Raw genomic sequence first — 17,457 nt, 5'->3', positions numbered from 1 at the left:
TTCGTCGTTGACGTGGGTCCAGGAGAGCAGGGGGTCGATGGCGGGGTGGCTGTGGGGCAGTGCGTCTGAGGTGTCTGTGTCTGTCGGAGGGGCCTGGTTGCTGAAGCTGTCATGGATGTCTGCGATCTTGCAGTGGAAGTAGGTGGCTAGAGAGTCGCAGAGGTCTTGTGAAGGCGGGATGTCGTTGGAGCTAGGGTTGGAGAGTTCCTTCACTATCTTGAAGAGCTCTTTGCTGTTGTGTGCCTTGTTGTCATGCGCTCTTTGAAGGAGGTCCTTTTGGCGGTACGGAGGAGTTGGTGGTGTCTGCGGATGGCGCTCTTGTATGCTGAGTTGCTGTCTGGAGTCTGTTCGTGGTGCCAGTTCTTGTCAAGCCTACGGCAGGCCTGTTTGGATGCTTGGAGGTCGGCGGTGAACCAGATGGCTTTTCTGTCGGTGCTTCTGTTCGAGGGCTTCTTGATTGGGGCAAGAGTGTTGGCGCAGTCATTGATACATTGCCTGAGTTTGAGGGCGATGGAGTTGGTGTCAGTAGTGTCCGTAGGTGGGTTTCGGGGGAGGGTGGTGGCTAGCTGGTCTTCGGTGACTTTGCTCCAGCTGCAGTGAAGGGCTCGTTGTGTGTGGTGGTGAATGGTGGGCTTCTCGAAGGTGAAGTGGACGCAGCGGTGGTCAGTCCAGTGAAGTTTGTGTTGTGGCTGAAGGTGAAGTGGTTGCTGGCTGAGACGATGGGGTAAAGCGTGTGTCCGGCGGAGTGGGTGGGAGTAGTGATGAGCTGTTTGAGTCCGAGGTTGGCGAGGTTGGCGAGCAGGGTGGTGGAGTTGCTAGTGTTGGTGTTCTCAAGCTGGAAGTTTAGGTCTCCAAGGAAGATGTAGTCCATGGACGCAAGGGAGTGCGTGCTGACGAAGTCGGCGATGGAGCGATGGAGCGATGGAGCGCTGAACCGCGGCCGGGGGGGCGGCTGGTCTGTAGATGAGGGTTCCTCTGAGGGTGGTGTTGGGGTCAGTGTGGATCTGGAAGGGCAGGTGTTCGGTGGTGAGAAGCGTGTCGTTGGAGCTGGGAGAGATTCTAAGGGTGTTTCTCTGAAAGATGGCGATTCCTCCTCCCGGTCCGTTGGTGCAATCCCTGCGGGTGATCTTGTAGCCGTCAGGGATGGCTATGGTGATGTCGGGAGCCAAGAAGGGGTTCATACCATAAAGATGTATGTACATATAACAGACATGTAGCCAAGCACAGGCTGCAGCAGTGGTTGAAGTGGGAGAAAAAAAGTTGGGGAACTATGGACGGAGAATCAGAGGGCGGGAATAAACTGTGGATTGGGTCAGTGGGCGCAGTCAGAGGTATACCAGAAACAGCAGAATATCCCAATTTTTAATATTTGTTTCCCCTTTCACAAACCGGTTACAGCTTATTACATATATTTAATGTAACCAATGGATACACGTGTTTATTTAAGGTTTAATATGAGTTATTGACATTAAAATACATTCACGAAGATAAATATGTTTCCAATCACAGAATCTCCCAAATATCCTTAAAAGTGGAATCGCAAGCCATTTGTCTCTCAGCCATGGCTTCTCTGTCGTCAGCACTTCTCCTCCCTTTTTCCACAAGAGCACTTCAAGCATAAATAGCAAAGTATTCTAGTTCGCAATTTTTCTGCCATATTTGCCACATAATTCATCATCTGCTGCATAATCTCGCGATTTTAACTAATAAATTGATTATAGCTGAAACTGATCAAAAGTTACAAAAAAAATGTGACTTGTGCTGCTGTGAAGTGGAGGGCCCTCGCAAAGGTTGACTGGTCACATTTTGCCCTGTGCAGTTGTAAGTTCCACTGATTCTAATAAGGAAAAATCTTTGCAGAGACTGTTAGCATGTGTAAGAATGTAAAAATAATAAAGTATCAGAACATTTACAGCACCACTAATACCAGTGTAGGGTGTCAGAGCACTTTACATCACACAAATTACTCAGAGACAATCAATCATACGTGTGTAAATCACTATATAGGAAATAAGACAAAGGACTACAAGGTGTAGGACACACACAACAAACATTCTAGTAGGCAGCATAGTATAATAGTGATTGGTCTGGAGAAACACAAACTCAGAATTTAAAATGTAATACCATGGTTGGGGGATCTTTTTAATAATCAGAATTGATTTCTACCCAAATGAATCCTTTTTTGCAACATTAGGATAATGAAAGACTGGGAGAAAAACATAACCCTCTAATTTATACCTTGCAGTTTGCCTGCAGCTCTTACATGAGAGTTTACAGCTCAATGTTCTATGTTAGGATTTTACCTTATTAACTGCAAGTAACAATAGGGTCTCTCTGACCAAAGCAGTAACCCACTGACCTATTTACATTGTGTGCACTTTGTGATCTGCATGGTACAGCTTCTTAGCAGCAGGCACATTAACCCTCTGCGCTTCCTTTCCGTGAGACAAAACTTCCACTAGGCAAAACACCATGGGGCATATTATCAAGACAGGCAATAAGATTATCACCGCTTTAGTGGCGATAATAGGCTTGATAATATGCTCTATGGAATTCCAATTGAAGCCCATGTTAGATGTGAAGGACAGCTAACAGGGGCTTCAATTGGAATTCCATAGAGCATATTACAAAGCCCATTATCGCTGCTTTAGCGGCAGATTTCTTCAACGTTAACCCACACTTGCCACCACTAGGGGCCACCTGCTGGTGCTAAGACACCAGGGCTTCTAAAGTCTTGAAGGCCTTCTAACGTCTAGCATGGGAATGTGCTCACTCAGGGGGAGTGGTCTGGCCATAAAGGCTGAACCTGGTTCCCCAGTTCCAAAGTCAGCAGCTCTGACCATAGTGTCACATCCTCTCCCCCACTGAACACCATACTGCCCCACTGAGAGAAACTTGCACTGCACTGACCCGCTATAAACACCTAGCTGTGACTCAATCAAATTACGCACTAGACAAGAGCAATATGCTGCCTAAAAAAAAATTAACAACATCCTAGAAAAAGCAAACACTGATAGGGAATGCAGTAAAGCATATTAAATGTAAGCAGGAACAACACGGTTACCTTTTTCCTTTTACACTAATTATTCAGAACCTAGTGAGTGCTCTTGCCTCAAAGGTTAAGGCCATGACTACAGGGCCCAGAAGGGACCCGCTTCAATGCACATAGCTTACAAAAGGAAAGCAGTATGGTTTAAAAAGACCACGTTTGTGAATACAGAGCCGCGGTATTCATTTTGTTTTCCAATTCATCCAACAAGCAGGTATTTCAGTACCTCCAGGAATATTACAATTTCCCAAAACACACTGTGACTGGGAGTGAATGTTTTGCCATTGTGCAACATTCCGCCCATCACCTTGTGTGTTTTGCTGTTCACCCTATGTGGGAAGGGTATGACCAGACGTGGGTCCCGTGCTCACTAAGCCACTATCCTGGCTGAAGACAGCTGATAGCCAGAAACCGGTCCTAGGATGCTTGATTCCGGTCCAGGGAAGACATGGCTGGACTGTTCCCATGAGGCACAGGGTCAGACTGATTTGCATATGGCCATGTCTGAACTGGGGTGGCGTGGTGAGCAAAATAACGATGGATTGAACCCAGATCTGTGACTGGGGGTGAATGTTTTGCCAATGTGCAACATTCCGTCCATCATCTTGTGTGTTTTGATATTACACTTTCCCACCCAGGAAAAACATTGTCGTTCAAAGAAAGAGGAGACAGCAAAAGTAGCGCTTCACTGGCAAACACTGTAAATCAATCTCGGTCTTGCTTTAGTTTGTTAGTTATTTTTCATATTTTGAATGTTTTATTTCTCTCCACCCCGAGGCTGCACTTAGAAATTAAAAAATGTCAGAAAATGACGACATTTCCAGCAAGTGTTTCTCTTTTTTGGATCCATTTCACAGGGGAGCAAATAAATGAAAGGAGGAAAGAAAAGGTAATGCCTGTTTCTTGAGGTCTCGGTTTTTACTACATGCGGAGGAGCGGGACAGAAAGAGAGGGAAGAGGGGGACAAAGAGGGGGGATGGGGCCGCTGCCAGCAGTGCAGTTGTGCTCCCCCCAGTCTGACTCAGACTCACGGAGTCAGTCATGGCCCTCAAATCGCCCGCCGCACTCAGAGGGGCTGGTTTTGCTGGGGCTGCCCCAGCAAAACCGGCCCCCTCTGAAAAAAAACAGCCTCCAAACCATCCAGCCCACCGGGTGATTGCCCGGTGCCCAGAGTCACCAGTCCGGCCCTGGTGGTGCCTAACTACATCAAAGACCGTTTGAAACTTTACGTGCCTAGACGATGCCTCCATTCATCTGAGTCAAGCCTGTTAGCCTGCCCGCGCTTTAATAGAGCCACCTTGGAGTGCGGGCCTTCTCTGTTGTGATTCCCCAGCTCTGGAACAAGCTACCGGACAGTATGCATGTGGTAGCCACCTTACTCCCGTTCAGGAGAAAACTCAAGACCATCTTGTTCACTGAAGCATTTGGATAAGCTCTCCCAAATCTTGCTGAGCCCAGCAGGAATCAGGGATTCCCGGGTTCTTGGTCTATGCTGCAAGCGCTTAGAGACCTTTCGGTGATTTGGCGCTCTACAAATATAAATTAACATAACATAACAAGGATTTTCTGAATTCTCTGTGGTGTAGAACATTAAAATTTGCTTGGGCTGGTATCACAATTAGGGGAGGTGCACAAAAGTCGAGCTACTCACAAGCCTGATCAAGTGGACTAGAGAAATATGAATCATTTGGATTTTATCTTCAAAATGGTCCGCTAAGGAGTTACTAGGTGTTTGTGAAATTGTGAAGCATTTATTTCTTGGGAGCATGCTTCAAAATGTATAAACGTATTAAGGACATTAAAAAGGGCTTTGGAAGAGTGTTTGGCCTTTGCAATTTGGTTTGATATAAGAAATGTACATGCTATCTTGAAGCTGAGATGGTATATGTTTAAGGATACTTTATAAGCCATCGTCTTTCTAACCTCTCACAGGAGGCTTTCTCTTGTAATTCTTCGAGTACCAAGGTGCCGGGGGTGTATGCATCCGATTGTGGTATGGTTTAAGAGGGACTTCCGACTCCAGAGCTCTGTTGTAGTCAGAAAGTGCTTGATCTATATCGAAGTCATTTGGCGGGACACTAAACTTCAGCACCTTAGCCACAGAATATGGGGTGGTTTTCCACCACTGTCTGGACATATTTTTATAACGTGTATTTGTTTTTCCTGTCACAATATACTTAGGAATCTGAAAACAGAGGAGTGACTGCTCTGTCCAGAGTAAAGTGTGGTGTTTTGATATCATGTCTTGAATCAACAACACTGCGTGTTCAAGATTCCAGAGATGACAGTTTAGACCCAGTGTCTCCGGGCAGTATGGTAGTCTGCGCAAGCTCCGTTTATGTCATGTGACGTAGGAACGTCAAAACGTACAGCGGCCATATTTTGGGAACAAGATTAAGGCCTTTGTGTACGCGTGACGTCAGAACGTATCACGCAAACGTCAAAACGTGCGGCGGCCATATAAACTGAATTATTTCACTCACCACTCGTGTGCATCTTCTTAAATACCATATAAAGATTTGGGTGGTTTGCAAATTAATGGTGAGAAGTTAGTAAAAATGAAGTCCAGAGTATGAGCTGCCACATGAGTTGCTCTGTTAACTTGTTGGAACAGACCAAGTGTGGCTAGTTTGGAAAATAGTTGACAAGTCTCAGAGGAATCTTACCCATGGTAATTGAAGTCTCCCAACAAGAGGAACTTTTGTGCTGCAAGCACATCGGACACAGTATATTCCAGTAGGCTTTGACTGAACACTTTTTTTGGTCCAGGCAGACGGTAGACTAAAGCACCTTTCCAGCTTACTTTGGGAGAGAGTCGAGCTTGAATATGCATACTTCTGTCCAATCTCCCAAGGCAGCATCAATGATAACTCCTGATGTTTACATGAAACGAAGCAGCAGAAGTGTGGAGTGAAAGGCTACGTATAAACAAGGTATTAGTAGTAGTGGGTTAGCACTGTTATGCTTTCTTAACCTTGGCAAGCGTTTGAGGAGTTTTTGAATTTTCTTCAATTTGATGTTATGTCTGTGGTTGCATATAGTATTTGTTAAACATCTACTTTATGGATTGTGTTTGCTAATTTGAAAGTATAATGAGCTTCTCCCTGTTAAAGGTATTTGTAGAGTGCTTTCTCTATAGACAGGTGTTCCAATGGCTCTAACATTTTGTTGAGTTAGTGGAGTTCATCGAGTTGGATGGCCGGTGGCCCAGTGCTTGGCTGCAAGAGTAGTTTAACAGGAAAGTACAATTTTGTGATACAATGTTGTGCATTTGACTGTGTGACATGTCTCTATGAATTGTATTTGGATGGTTCTAAGATGCATGTTGACCTGGTCTGGGGGCGTCGCTGTTGAGTTGAATCATCTTGAAAGGATAAGGCTTTGTTGGGGGTCTGTCAATTGAGTTCAGATTCAGAAAGGGAACTATAATCATTGTAGGAAATATGTTCCATAATGAATATTGTTCAGTGGGAGATGCTGTTCGATGTCCAAAGTTAGCTGAAGTGTGTATGTCTAGTTCATACTGCAATGGTGGTTTTGTGGTGTCTGGTATTTGTGTTGTAGAACATGATTTGCTGCACTACATGGCAGACCTAACACACCTTGGCAGCTGTAGAGGAAGGACGAGGAGTACATAGTGATTAGACCAATAAAGGAGAGGGTTCACACACGCATGAACGAGGAAGTGTGCGTCACATGAGAGAGGACATGCATGTGATGAAGGAATATGGAGTTGTCTGGGGATTAAAATTGGAAGATATTCTAGTAGTGTGATACGATCCCCAAAGAATAGGACGCAAGACATCTTCTACACGTTTCCAGTATATTCCCTCACCTTCTAGTGTTAATTCAATTTTAGCATTCAGATTTACTAGAACGCTGTTTCCTTTATGAATTGGGAAGTCTGGGCTTTGGTTATTGTGTCTTTAATCTGTTAACACATTGATTTCACCTGCTGCTAAAAATCCAACTTGGTTATTCAACAGTATCCTTGGGTATGTAGGAATCCCCTCACACATGCAGGGTGAGTCTGGACTCAGTGACGGAACCAAAACGAGATATTTGTGGGTCTTTAACTAAGACCAGAATTAGTTTCTACTCTGTGCTCAACTCTCGTGCCCGCCAGGTGACCAGGGGTGAGGTATGGCTGCTCTCCCTCTATATCTAGTCACCTGGTGACCAGGGGTGTTGTATGGCTGCTCTCCCTCTATATCTAGTCACCTGGTGACCAGGGGTGGGGTATGGCTGCTCTCCCTCTATATCTAGTCACCAGGTGACCAGAGGTGGGGTGAGGCTGCTCTCTCTTCATCTAGTCATCTGGTGACCAGCGGTGGGGTATGGCTGCTCTCTCTTCATCTAGTCACCTGGTGACCAGAGGTGGGGTATGGCTGCTCTCTCTTCATCTAGTCACCTGGTGACCATGGGTGGGGTATGGCTGCTCTCTCTTCATCTAGTCACCGGTTGACCAGAGGTGTGGTATGGCTGCTCTCTCTCATCTAGTCATCTGGTGACCAAAGGTGGGGTATGGCTGTTCTCTCTTCATCTAGTCACCTGGTGACCAGAGGTGTGTTATGGCTGTTCTCTCTTCATCTAGTCACCTGGTGACCACAGGTGGGGTATGGCTGCTTTCTCTTCATCTAGTCACCTGGTGACCAGAGGTGGGTTATGGCTGCTCTCGCTTCATCTAGTCACCTGGTGACCAGGGGTGGGGTATGGCTGCATTCTCTTCATCTAGTCACCCGGTGACCAGGGGTGGGGTCTGGCTGCTCTCTCTTTATCTAGTCGTCTGGTGACCAGGGGTGGGGTATGGCTGCTCTCTCTTTATCTAGTCGTCTGGTGACCAGGGGTGGGGTATGGCTGCTCTCTTTTCATCTAGTCACCTGGTGACCCATTCTCATTGTTTTTTCCCCAGGCGCAGTCCCCTGATGCAGACCACACTTACATGGTAAGACAAATCTAAAGCATCTCTTAGCCCAGAATGGTGTTTCTGATTGCTTAGATAAATGTTATTTTTTGACACCTCCTAAACTAGGTCACCTCTGTAAGTGTATCGCAATCCAGTGGGAGGTTAATAAGGCCTGGGTTTTCGAATAATCTGTCATGGATATCTAAGCTGACAAAACAGAATCTTATGAACTGATAAGCTGGGATAGTCTCCTTATAGATTGTATAATAGTTTTATCACATGTCATTTCATGGTTGCAAAGGTGTGCTTGTGGCTACAATCTATTTTAATTAACTCTCCAAAGGCCTTTTGGTGCTGTGGGAATAAAAAGAGGGACTGTTAATAGGAAGAGCTAAATATTACCAGGCCTGAATTAGGATCTTTGGAAACTAATAAATGAATGGCACCAAGTGTGTGCTCAGAGGTGAGCTGTTCCACAAAATGACAACCTTAACTGAGAAGCATCCGTTCTTACAGTTGGATCTCGGCTGTGGAGAAGTAGAGTGTTGACTGTACACTTAGAGGTGTTGTGTTCTATGAGACAACCTTCACTGGGAGGCATCCGCCTTACAGTCACATCCCTTTTGTAAGGGGGTAGAGTGTGGACTGCCCTAGCTGTACATTTAGAGGTGAGGTGTTCCGCAAGGTTGCACCTTCACTGAGAAGTATCCCACCTCAAAGTTGGATCACTTCTATAGGGTAGTTGGATCACTTGGTCCTGATTGCGGTAAGGGACGACGGTGGCAGCATCTCCCGACCCCGCTTGGCGCCTACCTTATTGTTGAGCGGAAACGCTGCTGCAGAGCGCTCTAGCATACTGATTGAAATTGAGTAATAATTTTAACAGTCCCAGCACTGACCCCGCACCCTTTGTTTTAAAATTGATGTTAGAATTTTAAAATCCCTGCACTTACTTGGATCGATCGTTTTAAAATTGATGTACTAATTTTAAATCACTCTTTTACTGAACCACCAGCGCCTAACAGGGCTCAGAGGGGCTCCCACGGCATTTTCGGCTGTCTTTGCTCATTACTCAAGCCTGCCCGCCCCGGTCCGACTCGGTAGCCTATACCGTTGAGCGGAGGGCGGGGCAGGCAAGAGCAAGACACACCCAGGAAGGCGAGCGGTTAGCGCTGCAGCTCTCCTCTTTACAAGGCTATATAGCCCTCGTCTGCCCTAGTGCGCAGCGGTTGCGCGCAGTGGGGCGCCTTAGCCAGCGCCAAAGACAAGCCAAAGACCAGCCCGTCTGCGCCCGTCCGCGTCAGGACGGGGCCAGGGGCCAGAGGATATGGCGGGAAACACAGGTGTACGATTAACCTACCCCTCACAGGTATTATCAAATATCATAAACCATCTACCGACGAAGTGTCAAACCAGGGTGGAACACAGCTTAGAGGGCCCTTTTACATGCCGCCATTGCAAAGCTCAATTTGAGGCGGGGGTTGTGGCTAGAAATACCCTCCACACCATCCCTAAGCGTTGGTCCCCCGGCAATGACATACTGGTCCATATTCCCAATTCCATGGGAAAAGAGGTCGATAACATCCCTCTGAAAACCAAATATCTGCTATGTAATATCAGATCCCTACCGAAACATACCGTAGAAGTATGGGACTTGATTACTTCAGAAGAACCAGACCTATGCTTCCTGACGGAAACATGGCTCAAACCTCACTCTGTCCCTGCCATAACACTGGGAATTCCCATAGGCTATAAAATTGTTAGGCTGGACCGTCCTATTAAAGTTGGCGGTGGACTAGCGATTGTCCACAAACAGGAAATCAATGTTACTGTGCTGGATGAAATATGCACCCCCGATTTAGAACTCCTGATTTTTAAAATTCACACCTCAACTAAAACTAGTAGAAAAGGAGCATTGTTATATCGCCCCCCCCCACCCCCCCCGGGCCATGCTCAAATATATCTATTATACTGATGGAAGCACTGGCACCCCATATACATGATAAATCTGACTTCCTACTACTAGGTGATTTTAATGTTCACAGTGAGTTAGAGAACAATACTGAAGCGCAGACATTATTGGCAGACCTTAGCACACTGGGTCTAAGGCTGATTAATACCGAACCCACTCATCAGGCAGGACATACGCTAGACCTAGTTTTAACCAATTCCCTGCAGGTTGAGTGTAGATCCCCTTACCAAGTTGAATGGACTGACCATTTTATAATTGAATTTATACATCCCCACTCCCATTTCGTATGATATTGGACATACTGCCCTAGCAAATAAAAGAAGACCTTGGCACAAACTGACCCAGCAAGACTTCAACAAAAAATTTGTAGCACCGATACCGAACGCCAGTTTTGATAATGCCCTACATAAATACGAAGAAACACTACTCAAAACCATAGATGGGATCATTCCGCTAAAAACTTTTAAACCTAGACCTGCACACAAACAAGAAATCTGGTTTTCAGAGCATCTTAGATCGCTCAAGCAGGCCGCCAGAAAACTGGAGAAGAAATGGAGGGCCTCTCGCCAAGACAGGGACAAACAACTGTATAGAAGCTCTCTAACAACATATCACAAAGCCATCCGTGTGGCGAGAAAAAACCACATTGCATCCCAACTACTGGCAGCTGGTAATAACCCCAAAATACTATACCAGATCTTAGAGACCTTTATTAAACCCACAGCTTGTGAAAGCTATGAAGTGGCCTCACAGCAACTATGTGACAACACTTCCCAGTTCTTTAACCTAAAAATTGATGCAATTTATGGCAAAATCACACACTCGAACCAATACAATACTAATGATAATGATCTCATTATAAACTCGGAAATAGAATCTCCGATTATGCACTCCCTCTCTGTCTTTCCCCCCGTCTCGATTGAGGAAGTATTAGGACTCATCTCTCAGATAAAGAGTGGTTGTCCGTTGGATACTATCCCTGCACGTGTTATGCCCACATTAGCTATGGTTCTGGGACCTACTATCCAGAGACTAATCAATCTCTCACTGAGCACTGGACAGGTTCCGAAAGGATGGAAAAAGGCTCTGGTGAAACCACTCAGGAAAAACACTGCAACTCCATGGGAGGAGCTAGCTAACCTTAGACCTATATCCCTGCTCCCTTTTTTAGGCAAAATTATTGAAAAACATGTAAACAGAAATCTGTCTAAATACATTGAATCCGCTGGAGTGTTGGACCAATCACAATCAGGCTTCAGGCCCAGACACAGTACAGCGACCGCTCTGATGTCAGTCGCAGACGATCTACACATGTACCAGGATGGGGAGTCACTCCGTTATCCTGGTGCTGTTAGATCGGTCTGCGGCATTTGACACCGTCTCTCATTCCATCCTGATTACCAGGCTAGCTAACATCGGCCTGAAGCAGGAAGCCTTGGCATGGTTGAAGAGCTTTTCTGACTGACCACACCCAGCAAGTAGCTATGGGCGCGTACCGGTCAGAGGAAGTTGAAATCTCCAAGGGGGTGCCACAGGGCTCATGTTTGAGCCCCACGCTTTTCAACATATATGTGGCACCCCTGGCTAACATTATGAGAAGGTATGGATTCATCCCAATATCTTACGCGGATGATACGCAACTCCTCTTTCCCTTCAAGATTTACACCTGAGGTCAGAGACTCCTTCTCCCAGGGCATGAAAGCAGTGGCACGCTGGATGTCTTCCAATTACTTACAATGCAACGTTGGGAAGACAGAAGTCATGTTGTTTGGTGAGGCAGAATTACTCTGGACCCAGACTGGTGGCCACAAGATCTCGGTCCAGTACCCAAGCCTAAACAAATTGTCAAGAACCTGGGAGTCCGATTAGATCAGGAGCTCACTCTCAAACAACATGGCAACCAGGTGGTGGGAGCCTGCTTTCATGTGATTGGCATGCTGCGTAAAATCTTCCCCTTATTACCAGATGCTACTAGGAGGACGCTGGTCCAGGCCCTTATCCTGAGTTGACTGGACTATTGCAATGGCTTGCTCCTGTCTGCCAATGAGGGAGTTATGAAGAGACTTCAGGTGGTCCAGAACACGGCTGCTCGCCTGGTTCTGAACGCTCCTCCCCGCACGCCTTCTAAACCTCTGCTGACAAAACTACACTGGTTATCTGTCAAACAGAGGGCCAAGTTCAAGGTATGCTGTATCATACATAAAAGCCTGAATGGAATGGGTCCTGCATACCTGACTACCACATTTGTCCCTTACATACCCTCCCGGACACTTAGATCGAGTCAACAAGGCCTTCTGTGTGTTCCTAGAGCAAAAAAGGCCAGACATGGAACGAAAACATTATCAATAGCCGGACCTTCTCTCTGGAATAGTCTCCCAATATCTCTCAGGTTATGTGTAGATCACTTTCCTTTTAGAAAGATGCTGAAGACCTTTCTGTTCCAACAGTAGACTATACAGCTGCTAAAAGTCCTTCCTCTTAAACTTACTGTAGAAGCCAAAGGCGCGGAGATACTCCTTCGGGAGTCGAAGCCAGCACGGTATAAACCTGCAAATAAATAAATAAAATAAATTGTGATAGAAGCAATAAATTGTGATAGGGGGTAGAGTGTGGACTGCACCAGTTGTGCACTTAGAGGTGAGGTGCTCCACTAGATGGCTGTCTTCACTAAGAAATATCCTACCTCACATTTGGATCTCTGTTGTTGAGAAGTGCAGCGTGAACTTCACAATGTGTAAGTTCAGAGGCGAGATGTTCCACAAGATGGCTACCTTCACTAAGAGCAATTCTGCCTTACAGCTGGAGCTCTGCTGTAGGGGAGCAGAGTGCCAACTGCACCAGCTGTACACTTAGAGGTGTTGTGTTCTATAAGACAGCCTTCACTGGGAGGCATCCGGCCTTACAGTCAGATCCCTTTTGTAAGAGGGTAGAGTGTGGACTGCCCCAGCTGTACATTTGGAGGTGAGGTGTTCCACAAGGTTGCACCTTCACTGAGAAGTATCCCACCTCAAATTCAGATCGCTTCTATAGGGAAGTTGGATCACTTGTTCCTGATTGTGATAGAAGCTCATGATTAAGGGCCCGAGGAGAATCCAGTCCACAGTTCATCCACTTATTGAATTCACACCTATTCAGTGACATGTGATATACAAGATTTCTTTCATTGTCTGCAAGAATACAATACCATAATATATAAGAGAAATGATATAACAAATACAAAGGAAGAAAAAAACAAAATAAATTCCACAGAACAAAAGTCAGGGAAAGACTGCTCATCTCACTACAATCCAGCAACATATCTTCTGAACGTATCCTAATACTGTTTCTTTTGCTTGCAGGCATTAAAGCATGGAGATCAGGCAACATATGGCCACCTTCAACGGTAAGCAATGGGAAACGTCACATTCTTCTCCTCACTGCAATATCTGCACTATCTTCAGCCGCATAGAAAAGCCATAAAAAAGCCCAGCATCTCATGAATGGAAAGAATGACTGAGGCGATAGAGGACTCTGGGGGGGGGGGGGTAGATATATTATTTTTAGCACAGCACAACAGAGCAGCTAAAGTGTGAATTTAAAATGGCCTGCTACTGCTGTCCTCCTCTGCACCGACGCTCTTAAAGTCTGCCTAGTGAAGCGCACAACCTTTGCACTATGGTGCATAAATGTGTGCAAGCTCTTTTGCGTAAGATGTATACTGGAAGCCTACCCTTCTAGTAAAACATTCTGGCCTAGATTTACTGACAGTTGAGGCAGTGCAGCAAGGCAAGTTGCAAAGCTGTGTTATGTGATCAGGAGAGAGCTGAACTGCACCAGAAAAGACCTTATAACTGCTGAGACCTGGTATTCAACATTCTCTGTCCTATCATGTGTGGGCTTAGGGATACTGGATTTGGGGATAGGTTTACAGACTGAGCAGCAATGGCTATCCCATCCTCTGACAATGTCCTGTACGTATGTCCTAAGGACTTCACTTAGGGGCAACCTCTGACTGTAATGTTTGTCTTTACATCTGTGGCTGTAACTGAGGGGGAAGCATGAGGCTGACCAGAAGCAGTCTCCAACAATAAGGACACTTCAACCTGCTTCCTAATGTATCCACTGAGGGGCAGAGTAAGGATGTACAAAGACTATAAGTTAATGGTTCAACCTCAGTGGATCAGCACAGAGTAAGGCTCAGCACCAGCCTCACACCGAGGACAGATCTCCCTGATGGGTACCCCGGTGGCAGTGTGTGTATGAGAATAATAAAATGTGGGCACTTGTGGCTTTGACGAGTAGACTGTATTCTGGCGAGCAAGTTCACAACACTGTTTACAGAGGTCTGTGATTTATAGTACTGTTTGGGCGGGGTGCAAATCAACTTTTAGTTATAACTAAAACTTTTGAATTTCTTATGTTTGTGTAGTTTAAGTTTATTTTGTATAGGAATAGAACATTAAGTTATATTAATATATGTTTTAAATAATAAATTAAGGAGCGGGTCCTCTTGCCTTCTCCCCCTGCAAGAATACTCCAATCCAGCTTGTCCGCAGTCCCCTACTTCCTTGTAGATCTGCTGCCCTCCACTTGCCCTCTGCTTGAACCTCCTCTGCTTGTTTCTTGCCTTCTATTTTGCATTTTCTCCTCTGTTTTGCTTTTTTCTGCTTGTTTTTCTGCCCTATGCTTTTCTACCTTTCGGAGCGATAGTTTGCTCTTTATAAATTCCATAATAACATTAACATTAACCTTCTGTTTTGCCTTTTGCTGCTCTCTTTTGGCTTTTTCTGCTAGCTTTCCTGTCCTCTGTTTTTCCATACTCTTATGGCTTTTTCTGCTCTGTTTGCCTTTTTCTGCTAATTTCTTCCCTCTTACCGCCGTTTCCCTCCTTCTGCCATTTCCCTCCTCCTGTGGCCCAGCGCTCCGCCCTCCCCCAAGACCTAATTAATGGAGGCCGCAGTGTGGCTACGCAGCTAGTAAAAGTGATGCCTGTCTGCACCTGTCCTGAGCGCCTGGATTACACCCAGCACCAGGAGCCCTAGCCATCCTGCCACCCTCCACTACAGTGCTGAGGAGCTCTTGGACATAGACATCACACACCAAAACAACAACTGCTACACCGCCTCCCCGCGAGCAACCAAAGGTCTCTTCACCTGCCACCATTGCTGCTTCTCCTCCAATACAGGATCTCCAGTCCACACAAGAGCCTGCACCACATATCCCCTAAAGGCTGCATACAGCACAAACTTCTCCAATGCATCTTGCTCAATGCCCGATCACTCTGCAACCAGGCCACGGCAATCTCCTCAAACCCTGACATCACCACCACAACACCTGATGGCTTCACCAAGACTGCACTAACAAACACAGCGGGGGCATTGCAATCATCTTCAAGGAAACCATCCAATGCATTGCCACCAAAGTGAGACCACACACCTCTCATGGAACACCTCAACTTCGAACTACAGACCGATGCCCAGACCATGATAAAATGCACCCCGGAACCTTGACCAGCTGTGCCATCTCCAACCTCATCGCCCCCCTAGCCATCGACTCCTTCCACTGTGTCCTACTTTGTGACCATAATTTCTACATCGATGATCCCAACAACGCTAACTCCACCACCCTCCAGGAGAAGCTGAACAACACCAGCCTCACCCAACTGGTCACTGAACCAATGCACAAAGCTGGGCACACACTCAATCTCATCCCCACCTCCAGAAACAGAGGCAAATACAGCCACATCACAGAACTCACCTGGTCCGACCTTGCCATCATTCACTTCAACATCTACGGTGCTCAGAACACCATCAACAAGCATAACAGCGCCAATCACATCTGGAGCAAGGTAACAGAGACACAGTGGATTTAGGCCCACAGCGACACCCAACTTGATGCCTCATCAGACCCAGAACAGGCCACCCAGATTGTCTCTGCATGAATTACCAAATGCATCAAAAGAGTCACCCAGACAAAACTAGAAATACCACCAAAAACTTAAAACAAGCCACCTGGTACACCCCAGAGCTCAGAACCACCAAGCACAACTGCTTTGAACTCAAGAAATGATGGCACTTCACCAGAAACCCCTCCAAATGAGTCGCTCACAAAGCTGCCTTCAGCAATTACTAGCTAAGCATCAAGGAAGCCAGGAGAAAAGCCATCACAACCCGCATCGATATAGCAACTAACCACACAAAATAACTATTCAAAATGGTCAAGAAATTCTGTAACCCAGCAGCCATATACAACACAATTAACCCCTCTCAAGAACTCTGCAACACCCTCCTGGACTATCAAACAAAGATCGCCACCAACCACAACAACTTTGACCCCAACCCACTGTGCTCAACCTCAAAGCCTCGGCCAACCAGCCCACACAAGCCAAACAATCACCACATGGTCTCTACTGACCACTCAGACTACCATGGCCATCATGTCATTCATCCACTCTGGGGCACCCACTGACCCATTTCGCAACTGGCTTTGCTTCCTCAGAACCAATTAAATCAGCAGGGAACTCACCAGCATCATCAACACTCAATCACCACAGCAGCCTTCCCAGACAGATGGAAACACACAGAGGGCAGACCCCTCCCAAAGAAACCCTACTATGACCGCTGCAAACTCAAATATTATTGACCAATCTCCTTGCTCCCTCACCCTGAGAAGGTACTCAAGAAGGCCATCAACTAACAGCACACCGGATACCTGTAACAAAACCACCTGCTTGACGCCTCCCAATCGGGATTAGAACCAACCACAGTTCAGAGACTGTGCTGATCGCTACCACAGCCGACATCAGAACCCTCCTCAACAATGGGGAGACTGCAGCTCTGATCCTCCTCGACCTCTCAGCTGCGTTCAAAACCATATCCCACCACACCCTCATCAACAGACTCTACAACATTGGCATACAGCAAAACACCCTCAAGCAGATTGCCTTGTTCCTTACAGGATGCACACAGATCGCCTGGTTGCCTCCCTTCACCTCCGAACCCAAGAACATCGTATGCGGCATACCTCAAGGATCATCCCTCATCTCCACCTTGTTCAGCCCCTCCATTACCCCTCTCTCAGATTTTGCCAGATCGCATGGTCTCAACATAATTGCTTATGTAGACACTACTCAACTTATCCTCCCTCTCACCGAAGACCCCTCCTCCACCAGAACAAACGACTGCAACGCCATGAACAATGTAGCCAACTGGATGAAAGCCAGTTGCCTCAAACCCAACTCTGACAAGACAGAAGTGCTGATCTTTGGGAAAACCACATCCATATGAAACCACAGCTGATGGTCAGCAGAACCAGACATATACCCAGACCAAAAGACTATGCACACAATCTAGGCAGCATCCTTGACACTGAACTGACCAGGAAACAGCAAGTCAATGCTGTGGCCTCCTCCTGCTTTCACACCCTCTCCACGCTCAGAAAAATCTTCAGATGGATTCCAGTCAACATCAGAAAGAGCCTTACTCAAGGCCTCATCACTAGCTGCCTCGACTACGGCAACACAATTTATGCCGGACTCTCCACCCCGCTCCT

At 46.4% G+C, this 17,457-nt stretch overlaps 1 pseudogene; it reads left to right on the top strand.

The window, feature by feature from the left end:
* The window catches only part of LOC144767907 (uncharacterized), an 80,662-nt pseudogene extending 67,349 nt beyond the window's left edge, over positions 1–13,313 (top strand).
* The last annotated feature ends 4,144 nt before the right edge of the window (positions 13,314–17,457 follow it).

This window comes from Lissotriton helveticus, chromosome 7 (assembly GCF_964261635.1).
Source record: "Lissotriton helveticus chromosome 7, aLisHel1.1, whole genome shotgun sequence".
NCBI classification, from domain to species: domain Eukaryota; kingdom Metazoa; phylum Chordata; class Amphibia; order Caudata; family Salamandridae; genus Lissotriton; species Lissotriton helveticus.
The sequence above is the reverse complement of the archived record's forward strand: the minus strand, read 5'-3'. Positions and strand labels throughout refer to the sequence as shown.